The following is a 19,390-nucleotide window of genomic DNA, read 5'->3' as shown; positions in this document are numbered from 1 at the left end:
GACTTTTGTAAAACTTTCCAAATTCTGAAGAACAACTGATTGAGTGTCACTGATTAACTTTATTAAGATGATTTGTCAAAAAAAGTAGAGTGTAAGAAACTTAATTTTAATCTAGATTCCCAAATAAGCACTTCACCCTCCTATCAAGAGCGGCACAGGACTTCCTTGAGGCACCTGGATTAGAGGGACAGGCGTGCTGCCTTTCACTCTGGCCAACCTTGTGAAATTTAACCCCTATAAGACTGCTGGAGTCTTTGGAAAGCTTCCCAGTGCGTGCAGCAACCATCACAGCTCTTGTAAAGCTGGCAAACCAAGGGCTTGGGCTGGTTTTACAAGCAGCAGCCACCTAGGAAGAATGTCTGAAACTGTACGTGCACTGGATCATTCTCTGTGAACTGCGGAGCCAGGCCACAGCTCTCTGACCCCACACCACACCCGTGACTTTGAGGAAGTGAGACAGCTCAGCTTCCTACACAACCCAGGGTCCTCACAGCAGCAGGATGGCAATGCTCTCACCTCACATTCAATAACAAACACACTAAAGGACATCACTCACACTAGCCACTTGAACTTATAAAATTAAACAGTCACTAGACAATCCATAAAAAATGTCATGTTGTAAGAGTTTAACTTTTACTACCACAGACAAGAAAACTACACATACAGAAGATGAAATAATTCCACAGTGGCAAGTTCAAAAACGAACCCTCGCTGCGCTTGTCAGCTACCCACCATCAATTCCTGGTCCTGCACGCAGCTTCTGCCACGATCATCCCGATTCCATAACACGCTCACATACTAGGATCCCCGGAATTTAGCCATGCAACCATTTCTTCTGGTCCTATACCTTCCAGACTCTGCTTCCCATTGTCCAGAGTCCTTATGGAGATATCATCGGAGCCCAAGGACCAATATATCGAAAGTGGTTTCCTCTTGGAGGTACAGTAGAAGAAGGGCTGACAAACAGTCAACGAACGCAGAGGTGCTATTTTATGGAAGGCTGAATTTGCACCGAGAACATCAGAACGACTTAGCTCAAGAACAAAACCTGCCTAAGTTCACATTCTAGCAAATCTATCTGATTCATGCCCTTAATAAGTAGTTGAACTCATATCCTTTCTCCACACCACTGCCTTTCCCCCAGGGGCTAAAGATGGCAGTTTCTAGATATAATACTAAGACTAAGCTCCCTCTCCCTCGCCCTGCCACCAGTGACACTTGACACCCTCTGGAGTCACTCAACTGCTAGCTGCATTTCCCCTACTCTCCCCTACTCTTCACATCAGTGAGAACCAAGGTGCTAGGAAGTAATATCTTTGCCTCCTGGTCCAAACCTCTGATGGACACAGGGAACTTGCAGCTGCAAACAGAGCTAGACAAGACTGAAGCTGAAATCTTGGTGGATTAGCATCTGAGAAGCCATCACTGACACAAACCACGCCGTTTGCCGTTCACAAGAGGGCTCACCATGTTGTGGCAGTCGGCAGACGAAACACAGACACACAGGGTGAGACTCGGAGAAGCCGGGAAGAAGCCGTGGGTCATGGCCAGCCCCACCTCTTAGCGGAACTCTATCAACCTCACACAATGGAGCTAGCAGATATTTTATTTTTCTTGCCATTTAAATTGTATTTTATTTGAGATACAGAGAAAGGAGGGAGAGACAGACAGACACAGACTGCCCATGCAATGGTTCTCTCTAAATTGCCCTCAACAGCTGGGACTGAGCCAAGTGGAAGCCTGGAGCTGGGAACTCAAACCAGGTTTCCCCAGTGGGTGGCAGGAGCCCAACTACTAGAGCCATCACCTGCTGCCTCCCAGAGTCTGCATCAGCAGGAATGCGGGAAAGAAGCCAGGACTTGCACTCGGGCACCCCGATGTGCGACACAGCATCTCAACTCCAGGACAAGCACCCACCCCGCAGCAGGCATTTTTTTTTTTAATCTGACTCAAATCTTTTTGATATTGTATGAGCTTTGACTTTTTTAAGATTTTATTTATTTATTTGAGAGGCTGAGTTACAGAGAGAGAGAGAGAGAGAGAGAGAGAGAGAGAGAGAGAGAAGTGTCTTTCATCTGCTGGTTCACTCTCCAAATGGCCACAATAGCTGGAGCTGGGCCAATACAAAGCCAGGAGCTTCTTCCGTGTCTCCCACGTGGCATCAGCACTTGGGTCCAAGGACTTGGTCCATCTTCCACTGCTTTCCCAGGCCATAGCAGAGAGCTGGATCAGAAAAGGAGCAGCCAGGATATGAACCAGCACCCATATGAGATACTGGCACCACAGGCAGAGGCTTAGCCTACTATGCCACAGTGCAGACCCCAGTGTCAGATATTTAAAAGATGGTATTACAATTCTGCATCCACCCGAAACTTGGCTTTTGTCTAGGCTGGAAATGGGAGTGCTGCCTGTGGAACTATGCTACTAAAAAGACACATGTGGGGTATAATTATTTTGAAGAGTATTTGGACATGAAAGTACTAAGTTTTTGTTTGTGCTGCTACTTGTGACAGCAGGACCATGATTCCCATTTCTGACTGCACCTGGCTGACTACAGGGGTTGGCCAGGGGTCTGTATTTGCTACAGTAACAGTTCTCCAATGTGGGAAGTGGGTGGGGAGCATGGGCCAGGGCATTTCAAAAGTCTGTGGAAAAATCCAAGCAACAGGTAATTTAGTACCCCGGGTTCTAGTCCCGGTCGGGGCGCCGGATTCTGTCCCAGTTGCTCCTCTTCCAGGCCAGCTCTCTGCTGTGGCCCGGGAAGGCAGTGGAGGATGGCCCAAGTGCTTGGGTCCTGCACCCACATGGGAGACCAGGAGGAAGCACCTGGCTCCTGGCTTCCAATCGGTGTGGCGCTAGCCGTAGCGGCCATTTGGGGAGTGAACCAATGGAAGAAGGACCTTTCTCTCTCTCTCACTGTCTAACTCTGCTTGTCAAAAAAAAAAAAAAATCCTGCACACTTTTGTCATAACGCATCTTCCATGAATCTTTTGAAGACCCCCCTCATGCAGCCTGTGACTCCATGCCTTCCCTTCCATCTTCACTGTTAGGAAGTGAAATCTCCCAGTGTTCTGAGCCCAGGGAAGACAAGGGGTCCCCACTCCAGCAAAGGGCTCCTGGCCTCGAGGCAGATCTTACACAGAGCAAGAGTTCTCATTTAAATTTCATCTGAATTTTTTTTTTTTTTTTTTTTTTTTTTGGACAGGCAGAGTTAGACAGTGAGAGAGAGAGAGACAGAGAGAAAGGTCTTCCTTTTCCATTGGTTCACTCCCCAAATGGTTGCCACAAATGGAAGCCAGGAGCCAGGTGCTTCTCCTGGTCTCCCATGGGGTGCAGGACCCAAGCACTTGGGCCATCCTCCACTGCAATCCCTGGCCACAGCAGAGAGCTGGCCTGGAAGAGGAGCAACCGGGACAGAATGTGGAGCCCCAACCGGGACTAGAACCTGGGGTGCCGGCACTGCAGGCGGAGAATTAGCCTAGTGAGCCGCGGCACTGGCTCATCTGAATATTAACTCCTTCTCAGGACTAGCTGACAACAGAGAAAAATACCTGAAAGAAAGAAGCACGGAATTAATTTGTCAATTTTTTTTCTTACTTTCTGGTGGAGAAATATTTTGATCAAAGATTAAGTTTTATTAACTTATTGAGACTAAAAACCTAAGTTTGAAAAAGGACTGGACACATGTTTAAAAAAAAGTCAAACACCATAAATCCACTTACTACTGAATATGCTGAATGGGTTGATAATAACTGTAGTAGTATGAGTAATAGTTCATGTGATATACTGCATATGTACTACATGCCCAGCACTGTGATTAGTACTTTATATGCATTATGTTACTTAGTTCAGTAGGACAGGTCCACTATTGTTGATTAATAAACTGAGTCTCAGGACAGGTTAAGTAATACGCCAAGGTCACACCTTTAGAAAGAAGAAGGGCTGGAACTTGAACCCAGATCTGACAGACAGCAATGCCAGTGCCTTCAAACAGGGCTCCAAATTCCTCTCTATTTCTTCAATGTCCTATTTATATTCTTTTTTTTTTTTTTTTTTTTTTTTTTTTTTTTTTTTTGACAGGCAGAGTGGACAGTGAGAGAGAGAGACAGAGAGAAAGGTCTTCCTTTGCCGTTGGTTCACCCTCCAATGGCCGCCGCGGCCGGCGCGCTGCGGCCGGCGCACCGCGCTGATCCGATGGCAGGAGCCAGGAGCCAGGTGCTTTTCCTGGTCTCCCATGGGGTGCAGGGCCCAAGCACCTGGGCCATCCTCCACTGCACTCCCTGGCCACAGCAGAGGGCTGGCCTGGAAGAGGGGCAACCGGGACAGAATCCGGCGCCCCGACCGGGACTAGAACCCGGTGTGCCGGCGCCGCTAGGCGGAGGATTAGCCTAGTGAGCCGCGGCGCCGGCCGTCCTATTTATATTCTTAAATTTTCTGTGACCATCCTTCCTGCAACCTAACTACCAAATGTTAGTTTCTCAGAAATGTAGCACTGAATACCATTGACTGCTATGTTCCTGTGTTTGTTTTGTAAACTTTTACTTATTTATTTGAAAGGCAAGGCAGAGTGACAGGGAGGGGAGAGAGAGAGGGAGCTGGGGAGAGGCTGATCTTCCATCTGCTGGTTCATTTCCCAAATGCTCACAGAGGCCAGGGATGGGCCAGTCAAGCCTGGAGCCAGAAGCTCCATCTGGACCTCCTAACCTGGGTGGCAGGGACTCAAGGGCCCCTTAGCAGGAAGCCAGCTCAGAAGCAGAGGAGCCTGGGTCACGAAAGGCACTGATATGGGATGCGGATGCCCCAAGCACCGGCCTGACCCGCTATGCCACAATGCTTACCCCCACCCTGCCCCCCGCCTTTTTAAGGAAGGAGAAAAGCACCTCAGACTTAATTTAATGAGCACATAGCCAGCTAGTGCTTTTTTAAAAGCAAGGCTAGTTTTTTTTTAGTGGTTTTGAAATTCCACCTTATAAACCTTTTCAATGAAAAATTAATTATGCAACCAACTTTTGAGTTATAGCATACTGCAGCTAAACATTAGACTGCATTTTGGGAGAGCAGGACTTAAAACAGTGAAGAATTAAACACTCCTGGACCAAAATGCAAATACTGACGAACTTAACTCCAGCTTCAGAACTCTGATATGTTTAAAACGATGACACTCTGCAGTTATGTGTCCTGATGGCACAAATGGCAAACTTAAATAAATCTACAAAAAATATTTTACCAGATTCCACTTGCATCCCTGGTTTTTCTTTTTCATTTTTGCATCTCAAAACTCCTAAACTGCATCCCTGTGGATGCAGCTTCGGGACGGTTTAAAAAATTCAGTCCAGTTAGGGAACTCAGTGGCTAGCTGACCACAGCCAAGTGCCTACCCATCTCCAAAGAGCCCAGGAGCCTATCTCAGTACCCTGCAGCCTAATTTCAATGCTTAAAGTCAGGTAAACACTCTCTATTCTGTTTATCCATGGACAAGGGAAATAGCTAATTCAGCTTTTACGATTAAATTTATCTGGACTTAAACACATGCCAAAATTGATAGAAAATCAATCCAATGGCAAATAAATAGGGTGGCTGTCGTAGCAGATCTCTACACTGCCTAGCAGGAGTGGTAAGGCACCATCAAGAAGAGTGCTCCGGGGCAGGCACTGTGGTGTAGTGGGCTAAGCCTCTGCCTGTGGTGCTGGCATCCCATAGGGGTGCCGGTTCATGTTCTGGCTGCTCCTCTTCTGACCCAGCTCTCTGCTATGACCTGGGAAAGCAGAAGATGGCCCAAGTGCTTGGGTCCCTGCACCTATGTGGCAGACCCAGAAGAAGCTCCTGGCTCCTGGCTTCAGATCAGTCCAGCTCCAGCCATTGCGGCCATCTGGGGAGTGATCCAGTGGATGGACGACCTCTATCTGTAACTTTGCCTCTCAAATAAATAAATCTTAAAAAAAATTTTTAAAAGGAGGAGAAGGAGAGGAGAGGAATGCTCATCAGCACCCAGAGAAGCCAGCACTGAAGGAGGACTTCTGTGTCCACAGCCCTCAGGAAACACTTCCTGTGTGGGCAGCACTCTGGGAGGAAAGACTTCTCATCTGAAAGGCTCACTGGGATGCCTACACTACAGTTCTACTTCCCCTCTCTCCATCGCGTCACCCACCATCCAACACCACACTATGCAGTCTCTTCTGGATAAGGCTAAAGGTCCTTTAGAAAAGAAGCAGAATTAATCATGCATGAAATTATATAGCCATCATTAGTGGCCATAAACCTTGTTACTGAATTCTATTCAGCAAAGACAATAAATGAAGACTTAGGGACCAGCATCTGTACCTGGATTCACTTCTCACTCTGACTCCAGCTTCCTAATAATACAGAACCTGGAGCAAGTTCTGGCCCAAGTACTTGACTTCCTGCCACCCACATGGGAAACTGAATTCTCGGTCCCTGAGGCTGGCCTTCCACAGCTGTTGCAGTCATATGAGGAGTGAATCAGTGAATGACAGCTGTCTGTCTCTCTGCTTCTCAAATAAATACATTTTTAAATGAAGACTCATCATTTTACACTCTATTGTTTCATTTTCTATTGCTAATTGCCTAAAGAGTGCTCTAACCAACTTAGAGCTGCAGCTATCCCACTACCCTTTGCCCCCACTTAGCAATTTCCCTAAGAATTTCAGCATATTTTAAAAGGAAAGGCAACTTAGGACTTAAGGCTACCATCCTTGAAGGGATAAAATACTCACCCTGTGGTCCCTAAGCACACACACCACTACCACCAACACCTGGAACAGCAGGGTGGTTTAGTACACCAACTCTTTGCCTTATCCAGAAGCAAAACAATCACTACAGCTGCTTCTGAGAGCAGAGAGAAGCCCGGGACTGTCACTGTTTTCACCAGGAGACACTCGCAGCCTGTCAGCTGGCAGGAACACAGCACGCTGTAGGGACGCTGTATACTACTCTAATTTTCATACGCGGCTTCCTCACTGTACGCTTTCAAGAAATGACAGAAGTTAATGATTGAAGCAAGTTAGCCATGCGTGGATGGGGGTACCCAAATGGGCCAGTTTTACTTCTTTGTTTCCTTTCAGCCATCTGAGTGGCCGAAGCAGAGCTGGCTATGGTGGCTTGGAAAGAGCAGTTTGAGCCCAAGAACTGGAAAAGCCGAACTGAGAAGTGTGAGGCGAATGTGAGAGCTGAAAAACTGGCTGGAAGCAGTTGCACTCTGGGCATATCAGGGAAAGAACGGCTGAGGCCGGGAAGCTGCAGAGCGGCACCTAGATTGAGGAAGAATTAGAGAGCCCCTTTCCAGTGCCTCAACCATTCTTAGAGCACTGACGGAGAAATAGCAAGTACCCCAAACTAAAAATCACCCAGTGAATGCCACTGGCTCTGCTACCTTCACTCTCCCCTGTTTGGAAATAAACTTTGCAACATGTCTCCAGGCCCTGAAACTAAGCACCAGATTGTAAATATTTTCTTGCTGAATTAAAGCCTCTCAAAGGAGAGGGGTCCGTGTTATATTAGCTATTCAAATCTAATCCAAAAATAAAAACTCCCCAGTAGGCTTTTCCAATTAATTCTCCAAGATCTCTATCAAAGCTGATCCTTGCAATATCCACAAAGAAATCTCTTTACCTAATTCATGAAGAAACCATCATCTTAAACTCTAGATGAAAGAAATGCGTGTAAGACATGCACTGTTGAACACAGCATCACACGCTGGATGGAGACCATGCTGCAGGTGGGAAAAGGCGTGAAATCAGAGGGGAAGGTTCCTTAGGGATTAAGCCAACTGAGACGTAGCACTTGGGAGGGGGGTGACAATTAGACAGGGTATGCGGTTGTTGGTAATCCAGGGTAGAAAACATACATTAAATACAATATGTAGCTTCTAAGGCAAATTTTTCTTCTGGATCCACTAAGAAAGGAGATTCCTTATCACTCAAACATCTTGCGCAAGTCAGTTCTAGGTTCCTGCAAATCAGCCCAACAGTGCTGTCCCTTTGGAAGCTCCTTCCAAGAACCCCAGTGATTCACCAAGCTGTTCCCAGCACTCCAGCTTTTTGTTCCTTCTGGATTTATAACACCATTTATAAATGGCAAGGGGGTGGGCCAGAAATAACGACCCACACGGAGATCCCAGACTGAGTGCGGACATTGCATTTAAGTTCTTCACCAGAAAACAGGAGGGCTAAGAAAGAAAATAAAGGGCCTAAAGCAATGGTTCCAAAACTTCCTTGCTAGGGACACAGTCTTCCGAAGGAAAAGCTTTTCTCAGCGGCACCCTTAATGGAATCGCAGGTAATGGTAGGGGAGGGTGCAGTTTCTAATATTACTAAGAGTTCTCCCAGGAGCAGATTGGGGGGGAAGGGTGAAAGGATGCAGACAGGCTGAAGAGGGCCCTAGGCAAGAAGTAGACATAGGGTGAGTCTTTCTGTTTATTTATACTAAAAAAATGACTGGATGGAAGAATTTGAATATCCAGATTCAAGTTCCACCCTGAGCCAGCACGGGAATAGAGGTCACTCTGGACAGCTCCAGTCCTCTCGCACGGACTGAGAAGGTCAGACTGGATGCTAATGAAACTCCCTTCCATTCCCAGAATCCCATGGCTGAAAAACGCTCCTGGCTGTTTCCAGCTAAGGCGTATCCAGAGGGAATCCAGCCAGGCCTTGCAGACAGTCTTACCTGCCTGCCAGTAGCCGGGGAAACGGGGCAGGAGGTTAATGAAACCAGCAGACCCCAAGAAGGGCGACTTCTGTTACACCATGCAGCTAAGGCCAGCGGAAGTCACACCGCACTGCTGCTTTCCTGTGCTCCTTAGGCCAGCACCGACTCCCTGCTTAGTAACAGATGAGTCTGAGAACATATTCTAAACACATGAGCTGTTCTAAAATTACAACAAAAGCCTAAAGGAAGAAATGTAAAACTAAAAATTACGTAATATACAGAGCTCCCCAAACTGGAGAGTCCTTAGGTGAAAACTGTATTACAGCTGAACTTACCAAATAACTGAAATGTATTGAGACTTGGGTTAGCTAGTAGGCTGGCACTAACATGCAATCAACATAAAACCTGCACTGCACATTCTACTCAATCTCTTACATAGAAAAGTTCCAAAACCACCATCAAAGAAAATTCAAAACAATAAACAAATTACATCCCACACAACCAGCTACATTAGAATATGGTGAACATTAAATCCTGCCCAAGATCAGGTGTGATATTAATAATTCTGCTGGATTCTGAACACAGGTGTGCAAGAAGTGCTGGTTTTCACCTTCTCACCCCCAAATGGGGAATTTTCAGATTCTCACCATTTTTTTTTTTTTTTATACACAGAGCTATGGGAAGCAGAGAAGGGCAAAACTCTTCCTCTCCTTTCTCCTTAAGATAAATAAAATAAGATAAATAAATAAAATAAATAAAATTCCTAAAGGAAGTGAAACATAACCTGCACTCTGACAGTTCAGAGCGCCTCTGCAATGTTCTCAATCTCTGCCTCATCCCAGTATCGTCTGGATTCCAGGGTTGACAACTTCTTCCCGGCTGGATTGCAGTCTCCAGTCTCTCTACAGCACAGTCTGAATATTCTGCACAGTAATTGTGAGTAAAGCATTATGGCTGAGAGTGCAAAGTTCTCAGGGTCCTAACTATCCATTCTGCAATCCCTTTCTCTACCTTGAACAACTTACGGAAACTATCTGAAAGTGATCAACTATACTTAGAAAGATTCTGAATAAGGTTACCCTGCTCCCCAACCTAGTTTATTCCAATTCTTTATCATTTAAGATGCATGGGACATGTGAATGAGCCTGCACTATTAGGGGTTTCATAAATTTGCTCTTAGAGGAAAAACCAAAACCAAAACCTTTACTTCCACAAAACTGCACAAGTACATATGTGAAACATCCCAAGAACCATAGCAACATGAAGCCTTATCTGAAAATGTTGTAGTAATTTGTATTAACACAAAGTAAAACATCAATCGGAAAGTTGTTTGATTTCATGCCACTCAAAATGTGATGCCTGCATTTGTTTCTACTCAGGGAAACATCCAGCAACTTAGAGCTGATACCATAGGAATAATGGCAGCCAGTGACACTCATGTCAAATGGCCCTTAATTTATTTTGTTTCCGCCTATGTACTTCTATGTACAAGGCCACTTCAACAAGTTCATAGGAAATTTTATTATGAAAAACTCTGCACTGGGGCCGGCACTGTGGTGTAGTAAGTTAAGCTTCTGCCTGTGGCACTGGCATCCCATATGGGCTCCAGTTTGAGTTCTGGCTGCTCCACTTCCAATCCAGCTCTCTGCTAATGGCCTGGGAGAGCAGTGGAAAATGGCCCAAGTGCTTGAGCTCCTGATGCCACGTGGGAGACCTGTAAGAAGCTCCTGGCTCCGGATCTGGCCAGCTCCAGCTGTTGTGGCTTTGGGAAGTGAACCAGTGGTTGGAGAACCTCTCTATCTTTCTCTCCCTGTCTGTGACTGCCTCTTAAATAAGTAAATCTTTGCCCCTTCCCCCCCAAAAAAAACTATCCCTAGTTTCAATTTCTGCACCAAAATCAACCTTTTTTTAATTTTTTAACTTTTATTTAATAAATATAAATTTCCAAAGTACAGCTTTTAGATTACAGTGGCTTTTTCCCCCCATAACCTCCCTCCCACCCTCAACCATCCCATCTCCTGCTCCCTCTCCCAGCCCATTCACATCGATTCATTTTCAATTATCTTTATTTAACAAAATATCAATTTAGTATATACTAAGTAAAGATTTCAACAGTTCGCACCCACACCGAAACACAAAGTGTAAAGTACTGTTTGAGTACTAGCTATATCATTAATTCACATTGAACAACACATTAAGGACAGAGATCCTACATGAGGAGTAAGTGCACAGTGACTCCTGTTGTTGACTTAACAATTGACACTCTTGTTTATGGCATCAGTAATCACCCGAGGCTCTTGTCAATGAGTTGTTAAGGCTATGGAAGCCTTTTGAGTTCGCCAACTTCAATCTTATTTAGAAAAGGTCATAGTCAAAGTGGAAGTTCTCTCTTCCCTTCAGAGAAAGGTAGCTCCTTCTTTGATGGCCTGTTCTTTCCACTGGGATCTCACTCACAGAGATCTTTCATTTGGTTTGTGTGGGTTTGTTTTTTTTTTTTTTTTTTGCCACCGTGTCTTGGCTTTCCATGCCTGAGAAACTCTCATAGCCAGTTCTGAATGCCTTAAGGGCTGATTCGGAGGCCAGAGTGCTGTTCAGGATATCTGCCATTCAATGAGTCTGCTGTGTATCCCGCTTCCCATGTTGGATTGTTCTCTCCTTTTTAATTCTATCAGTTAGTATTAGCAGACACTAGTTTTGTTTATGTGATCCCTTTGACTCTTAGACCTATCAGTGTGATCAACTGTGAAATGAAACTGATCACTTGAACTAGTGAGATGGCATTGGTACATGCCACCTTGATGGGGTTGAATTGGAATCACCAGGCACATTTCTAACTCTACCGTTTGGGGCAAGTCTGATTGAGCATGTGCCGAACTGTACATCTCCTTCTCTTATATTTAACAGGGATCACTTTTCAGTTAAACACCTAATGGCAAAAGGAAGACCTTTCTCTCTCTCTATCTCTCACTGTCCATTCTGTCTGTCAAAAATAAATAAATAAATAAATAAACACCTAAGAATAATTGTGTGTTAATTACAGAGTTCCACCTATGGTATTAAGTAGAACAAAAAAAAAAAAATACTAAAAGGGATAAAGTATTAAGTTGTTCCTCGACAGCCAGGACAAGGGCTGATCAAGTCATGGTTTCTCAGTGTTCATTTCACTTCAACAGGTTTCCTTTTTGGTGAAAATGAGTCTATTTTAAGCTCATTTTTCCATAAATTTTTTGAAGCCAGCTAGTACGTCTCCGTGTCTCCATACAAAGAGAAGGAATGGGTGTTTGTATCTAAGCTATATTGCCTATAAAAACTGGGTAGGGGGTTTCTTTCTTTCTTTTTTTTTTTTTTTTTTGGCTTGAATCCACCTTACAAATTAACATTTTGCCCAAGATGCTTGCCATGTGTACATACATGGACATCCACAGATAAAGCTGAAACAGGAGTCTGTTGAAACAGTATTTTACTTTACGATATGCAACGTACCCTAACGTGAAATGAATGTTAATATATTACCTTTTTCAGTCAACTCCATTAAAAAAAAAATGCAGGGGGCCTGAGCTGTGGTGTAGTGGGTTAACATCCTGGCATGAGGTGCCAGCATCCCATATGGATGCCAGTTCTAGTCCCGGCTGCTTCTCTTCCAATCCAGCTCTCTGCTATGGTCTGGGAAAGCAGTAGAAGATGGCGCAAGTCCTTGGGCCCCAACACCCACGTGGAGACCCGGAGGAAGTTCCTAGCTCCTGGCTTCGGATTGGTGCAGCTCTGGCCGTTGTGGCCATCTGGGGAGTGAACCAGTGGACCAAAGACCTCTCTCTGGCTCTACCTTTCTCTGTAACTCTGTATATCAAATAAATATAGTAAATCTTAAAAATAAAAAAAGAGTACTTTATAAACAAACAAAAAAAACACACACAAATGCTGGTAGTGGCCTACTAAATTGACTGGCGTCTCCAGTAATATTGCCACCCACCAGTTAAAAACAGCAGGTCTGCAGCATTCCTCCAGCTGATGTGCTGCTACATGAACCACCTGCATTGTTGGTTAAACACGCAGATTTTGGCTCAGCCTTCTGGGTTGGGGCTGACATTCTGCATGTCTAACAAGCTGCAAGGTTTCACTCAGAGCAGATTCAAGGCAGGACTCCAGGTTTGTAAGGATGGAGTTTGGAAAGCTCCCCTTTCAGCTCTAAGACAAGCAAGCTGCATGTATTCACCAAGTGAGATGAGAATCTTTGTTCCACTGATTTGCAACCCGTATCTGCTCAGAATGACAAATTTTTAGAGCTGGGAGGAACATCAGAAATTTTAAGATCCAATAATTCTGCACTGGAATTATAACAGAACTGAGAGACAGCAGGGCGGGGATTGGAGTAGATACAGTGCTTTCAAAGGGAGCTTGGCATTAAAAAATCTGAGAAGCACTGATCTAATTCAACCCCTCATTTTTTCAGGAAACCTGAGGGACAAAGTCAAACTACACACCTAAGGCCAGAGAGCTAATTAGAGGCAGAACTAGGTCTCCGTTCCCAGCGTTGCTTTTTTAAAGCACCAATCCTTGTTTGCTGCAACGATGATACAGAAAAAGTTTTCCTGAAAAGGTTTTTAAAAATAAATAAAACTGATATGTTATTCCTGGTAAGATATCATAGGAAAAAATATGTATCATACAGCTTCTTTTACATCTCATACTTTATCCACTGTCAATTTCCAGATGACTTACTTGGATAGCTATGTCTATGCTAGACACCGAGTTTCTTGCTTAAAAAGAGAAAACACATTCACTTTATAAGTCAAAATTCTTTATATTAGCACTTGTAAATAGCACACATGATCGTTATTTAGAACATTTACAAGAAAACACAAAAATCAAAGAAATTACTTGTAGTAGTGAATGCCCTTCTGCCGGAGGAGTACTGAAGGTCAACCGGCAGCGCCATCGGCTTCATTAGAAACCTTTGAAGAATCACTACAATCGTCCACGCAGTGTGCGGTCTTCCCACCTGTCACACATTCACACACTTATAACAACTGACTCCAGCCTCTCACTTCCCTTAAAACCTAATGCATGGATTCTTCCACGTCCTCCAGTGTTCGCTTTCCTCCTCAAGCTCTGCCATGCATGAGCTCAGATTAGTTCTCTAAGACAAGCTAGTTTCCTTGGGATGTCTGAAAAGTGTGCGACTCCCACCCCAACAGCCCAGAAGCGTGATCTGCAGAAGTGTTTCTTATGTGATTGGAATACGCACACTCCCATGTTTACAGGGATGCTTCAGATTTCTACTTAACGAGGCTGCATATTTGGGCTGAATATCTCCTGCCAACATTAGCCCTCCCTTTCTGTGAGGGTGTCAGCTCCGGCACTATTATCTAACCACATCAGTGGTGATGCAATCACCAGGAAGCTTACCAGCCAAACCCAGGGCTGGAGAGGTTCAATCCTCCCTTCATCCCTTCTGAAGCAGCACCTCTGCGAAACAGAATCTGGGAAAAGGTCTCCATATTTACACAAACCAGATGCAACTTTCTTTTCTCTTTTAGTTGCACGATTATTTCACGATGCTCAATTTAGAATCGGGAGTTACTGCTTAACAAGTAAAAAGTGAAGATGTCATACTCATCCTGAACATCTTTTTATTTCTAAAAGTAATCACCGGATATCAGCTCATTTTCTTTACCGAAAGGAGCTAAACGTACACACTGCTAGATACTGAAATGGCAGAGAGTGCTACTTTGCCAAGGAACCTGGGACAACATAAAACTCTGGCTCCCCAGAGGGGAGATCAGAGCCTCCCTGTGTTTGAAAAGGGGTCTGTGTGGGGATCAGCGGGCAGCACAGCACTCAGTTCCCTCCCTCAATTTTTCACATCCTTCTTAGCTTTCCTTATATTTACTTTCCTTATATATCTTTTAGCATTGCCACACATGGTCGAATATGTGTCTTTCACTGTCCCTCCCTACTGGATTAACCTCATTTATTAGCAATGAGTACTCAACTGGGTTTTGTAATTTCTGCCCTTCTAAACCCATGAAACAAGAAGGTGGCACCATCTCTCCTTTCTGGCAACAAAGAAACAGTTATGAAGAAAATTGCTTGAGTGGGAACCGGCTTTGGGAGAGTCCACACTCAATGACCAGTGACCAGGGCCGCTTCCTCGTCCCACCCCCACCTAATCCAAAGCAGCCAGTGATCTTCCCAAAACAAGAAAGTAAATATCAGGCCAGAGCCCAAACACTGCGGCGGACCCCCGCCTGGCCACAGCAGACAGGAACTGTCGTCTGGGTGGGGCCGGCAGCCGCGCCAGGATCTCAGAGTTCCGGGAACGGAAAGCAGCAGAAGCGAAACTTCAGAGCTTCCTGACGTCATCACATCATCTGGCTCAGCGCGAAAAAATGCAGGAAGGGGACCCAAACTGCTCTTAAGTTTTTATTTCTTTACAAAGAGAGACACCTTCCCAAATTCTTCAACTGCGAGTCTTTGGATACTTTCCTCGCATTTTTGACTACATTTAATCTCAAAACAGTACTCTGTACAATAGTGCACTCTTTCCCGTGAGGGTCAGATCCAAGCACGCTAACTTCCGGTGTGGAAAACAATTTAGGAAGGAAGGGCAAGCTTCCTTTTGTACACCACAGCCAGGAAGCTGGAGGAGCCCACCACCTCCTCGTGGCACACAGAGGCCACCATCAGCCACTTGGCTGTTCCCTGCAACCCAGCAGCTGCTCCAGTTACATAAGAGTTGTGCAAATTAAACTATCACCTGACAGTTACAAGAACTTCCATCACGAGGCAAATTAAGAGGAGATACAAATCTTAAGGATAGTTTAATCATGCCTGGATACGTTTTAAAAAGGTAATATAGAAATTGTACATACTGGGGATTGGGATCAAATTTAATCCACAGTGCCTTGGACAAGTTATAATGCACTGCTCTCCCCAGCAATGCATTGGGAAACGCTGCCTGCATTATAGATTCTCATTTATTTCAGGATCTCCAGGATTACAAAATTCCATTGTACTTGCAATACTACCTGATACGCAAATCCTAGCCAGCAGTTACCCTAGAAACAGATAAAACACCAGAAACACTGTTTTTCCTTAAGAGGTGGGTTAAGTGTAGTTCTTCATTTACTCATTTTAGTTCAGCTTTGATACTTTATCTTTTTGTTACTATCCATGTGATCTTTAAAAATGGCCAACTAAGCAAACAGTCAAAGGGAAAAACATTTTAAATCATGATAACTGATGGAAAATTTTTTCCCCTAGAAAACTGAGGATTATTCATGGTACTGTTCACATTTTCTGAGCATTTAGGCTGGTTTTGGCATCAGGCTCTGTGCTTTGTATTCAGCCTTTCATTTAATCACAGTAAGGTAGATAGCTTATCTCCAAACTTACAGATAAGAAAACACAAAGGTTCAGGGATTCCCCCCAAGGCCACTGAGGAGGTGACAGCTGGGTTGTGAAATAAGGTCCCTCTTAGGAGCTAAGTGCCAGAGTAAATGGACGTAAAGGAGAAGTGTGCCACTAAATTTCACTGTGTTAGAGGCCTTACTCAGTACACAGTAGTTCTAGCAAAGGCTGTTAGAACACAGTCTACCTATATCACTGTTAACAGAAACTGTCCAATAAAACCTAACCAAAAGGCTTGTCTTGAGCAACTGACTGCGGGACAGTGAAGCAGCTGCATAACTTTCTTTCCTTTCTCCAATGCGGCAGCGTGACGGTACTATGAAGGTGAATCACTAGGAAACTCAGGAAATCTGCTTTCCTAATCGCCTTCTCAATATATAATATCACAATCTCAACAAAAGGTTTTCATTTTTTAAGATGGTATTTCTTACTTTTTTTTTAAGATTTTTATTTATTTATTTGAGAGGCAAGAGTTAGAGAGAGAACTCTGGAGAGGCAAAGAGAGGTCTTCCGTCCACTGGTTCACTCCTCAAATGGCCACAATGGCCGAAGCTGGGCTGATCAGAAGCCAGGAGCCAGGAGCTTCTCCTGGTCTCCCAAGTGGGTGCAGGGGCCCAAGCACTTAGGCCATCCTCCACTACTTTCCCAGGCCATAGTAGAGATTTGAATTGGAAGAGGAGCAGCCAGAACAGGAACCAGTGCCCATATGGGATGTTGGCACTGCAGGAGGAGGTTTAGCCTATTACACCACAGAGCCAACCCTTACTGCTCTTTTTTTTTTTTTTAATTTTACTTATTTGAAAGGCAGAGTTACACATACACACACAAGAGACAAAGATCTTCTGTTGGCTCTTTTATTCTCCCAGTGTTCACAACAGCTGGGGCTGGTCCATCCAGAAACCAGGAGCCTGAAACTACATCCAAGTCTCCTGTGGGTGTAGGGGCCCAAGCATTTGGGCCATCTTCAGCTGCTTTCCCAGGCCCATTACTGAAGAGCTGGATCAGAAGTGGAGCAGCCAGCTGGGACTTGGACTGCTGTTCATATAGGATGCCAACGTGGCAGGGGGTGGCGTAATCTGCTGCGCCTCAATACCCGCCCCTAATTTGGCTTTTCCACATTTAAACAAAGAGCAAATTTCATGGCCAGTCTGTAACCCCATAAGGACATGGGATCATGCCCTGCTTGGTCGTTCTATCCTGTAGTCCAGAACCTTGACCTAGTATCCCAGAGACTGACATGGTGTATGTTGAACAACTCTGGGGTCTAAGGAGTTGACCAGGCTGGCAAGAGCTGGATGACAGGAAGCCTAAGCATCTTAGCAAGGAGTCTGACACCTGTGGAGAAGGGCATCAATCAGATCACTTTCCTAGCTGACACAGGTCTTCCCTCTCATTGGGAACTGGACTTCCTCTCCAGACTGAAGCATCTCTGGAACAATTTCTGAGCTCCACGACAGGTGGGACTTTTAAAATTCTGAGTTTAGGCTTCAAAACACCAGAGACACTAGACAAATCATGATTGATAGTGAGAGTTCTAATTAAAAAAAAATTATGAATCCTAATAATCTGAATCTCATTGCCTATGGATTCAAGGGCTATGGGGGTATCTGCCTTTTCAAAACAGATTAATCAGAATTACTATAAACCTTCAAGACGATGGAACCACTTTGGGAGCCCCCCTGCCTTTGGTAATTGCCACATCTGGCCAGGCAGTTGTTATTCATTCTTGCCAGGATTCGCTTTATTAGACTTTCAATTGAAAAATGACACTTTCACTCCAATCCTTTTAATTGATTTTTAACCTTAGAGAAGTGTAAGTCAGAGTTATTTAGAGGACTAGCTTCTTACTGGAATCAACTGAGTGATTTCATCAGTTCTTTCAAATGAGGTAAAACACCCCCAATGAGGCTCAAAAAATAAATAAAAACAGAAGCCTACTCCTTGAAGTGTACCTCATCTCCTGAATATGTCATTACTGAGGCTAGCCTAAAGCAATTTAAGTGCAATTAATTTCTACCAAAAAAATCTAAACTCTAGCATTTTATTTTTTAAAGACTTATTTATTTGTTTGAAAGGTATAGTGAGAGAGAGAGAGAGAGAGAGAGAGAGGTCTTCCATCCACTGTTTCACTCTCCAGATGGCCAGAAACGGCCAGACTGTGCTAATCCAAAGCCAGGAGCCAGGAGCTTCTTTCAGGTCTTCATGTGGGTGAGGAGGCCCAACGTATAGTAACTACAACATTGTATATATGTATTAAGCTATTCCAAAATTGGAGATGTACTATAATGGGAAAGTAGAAAGTGGACAATACTAGTTTTGGTGGGCTGCTGAAATAAATCACCATAATCCAAGTGGCTTAAGCCACAGATACTGAGTCACTCCCAGTTCTTCCCCTCTCTTATCCCTACTTAAATTCTTAATGATAATCATTATTCCCCAATGGTACTGCAAAACCTCAAAGCAAACAGTTAGGATTTCTTCAGCCTTGGCAATACCTAAGGAGGCAGGACAGTGATTAGAGTTGAAAGGACAGATCTGATCTCTTTATCTGCTGAGCAGGGAGATGGTAACACCTATCCAGTGTAGCTCCTAGGATTGTGATGAGGATCACGTAAGCTAATGACCCGTGGGCCCTCAGTCAGATGTCAGCTTCTCAGAAGTGCTCCAAAACTGTTACCTCCACTCCAGTCCATCTCTCTCAACATCTTTATGTGCGTCATCCAGATAGCCAGATGGGCTTTGCCTAGTGCCATAATACTGATCCATATCTTCTCAATACCCCTCCTCCTATCCTGAGGCTCCTTTGCATAGCCACACTGAAAGAAAAATGGATAAAATTACAGGAAAAAAGAGCCTATGAATTCCAAAGTGGGAGACAACAGGAATGGCAGGTGAAGTGCAGGGGGCTTATGAATTCCAAAGTGGGAGACAACAGGAATGGCAGGTGAAGTGCAGGGGGCTGACTGCCCAGCAAGGGCCACTGGAAAGGCTGGCCCACTCAGCACTGGCACCACTCCCACACTTTCACCTGGGCTTAGTTCTGCCACCTAGAATTCTAATCAGAGGTGCATTAGGGCATGGGCATCTCTTTAAATTTCCAGCACTTTCAGGATATGACATGGTGAAACAGAACCTAAGACAGCTGCAATGAGCATCTGAATGGGAATGTATGGATGGACGTATGTTGCACTAGTGATGTCTCACTCCCGTCATTCTCAAGCTTCAGAGAAAAAGATGGGGAGGGTGCAAAAGGCCAACCTATTTGCATTTTTCATAATTATTGGGAGTAAGGAAGATATTCCCTTCCTCCACCTAA

The 19,390-nt window shown here is 44.6% G+C and overlaps 1 protein-coding gene and 1 long non-coding RNA gene across 22 annotated transcripts in view; both read right to left on the bottom strand.

The window, feature by feature from the left end:
* The window catches only part of RBMS1 (RNA binding motif single stranded interacting protein 1), a 241,187-nt gene that overhangs the window by 107,291 nt on the left and 114,506 nt on the right, over window positions 1-19,390 (bottom strand). The window lies entirely within an intron of this gene.
* Window positions 1,717-19,390, bottom strand: part of LOC138848991 (uncharacterized) — a 36,416-nt gene continuing 18,742 nt past the window's right edge. Inside the window, exon 2 of the long non-coding RNA XR_011387283.1 lies at window positions 1,717-18,890. This is a non-coding gene — a long non-coding RNA (uncharacterized lncRNA). The remainder of the gene's footprint in view (window positions 18,891-19,390) is intronic.

Source organism: Oryctolagus cuniculus, chromosome 3 (assembly GCF_964237555.1).
Source record: "Oryctolagus cuniculus chromosome 3, mOryCun1.1, whole genome shotgun sequence".
Lineage (NCBI taxonomy): Eukaryota > Metazoa > Chordata > Mammalia > Lagomorpha > Leporidae > Oryctolagus > Oryctolagus cuniculus.
The sequence above is the reverse complement of the archived record's forward strand: the minus strand, read 5'-3'. Positions and strand labels throughout refer to the sequence as shown.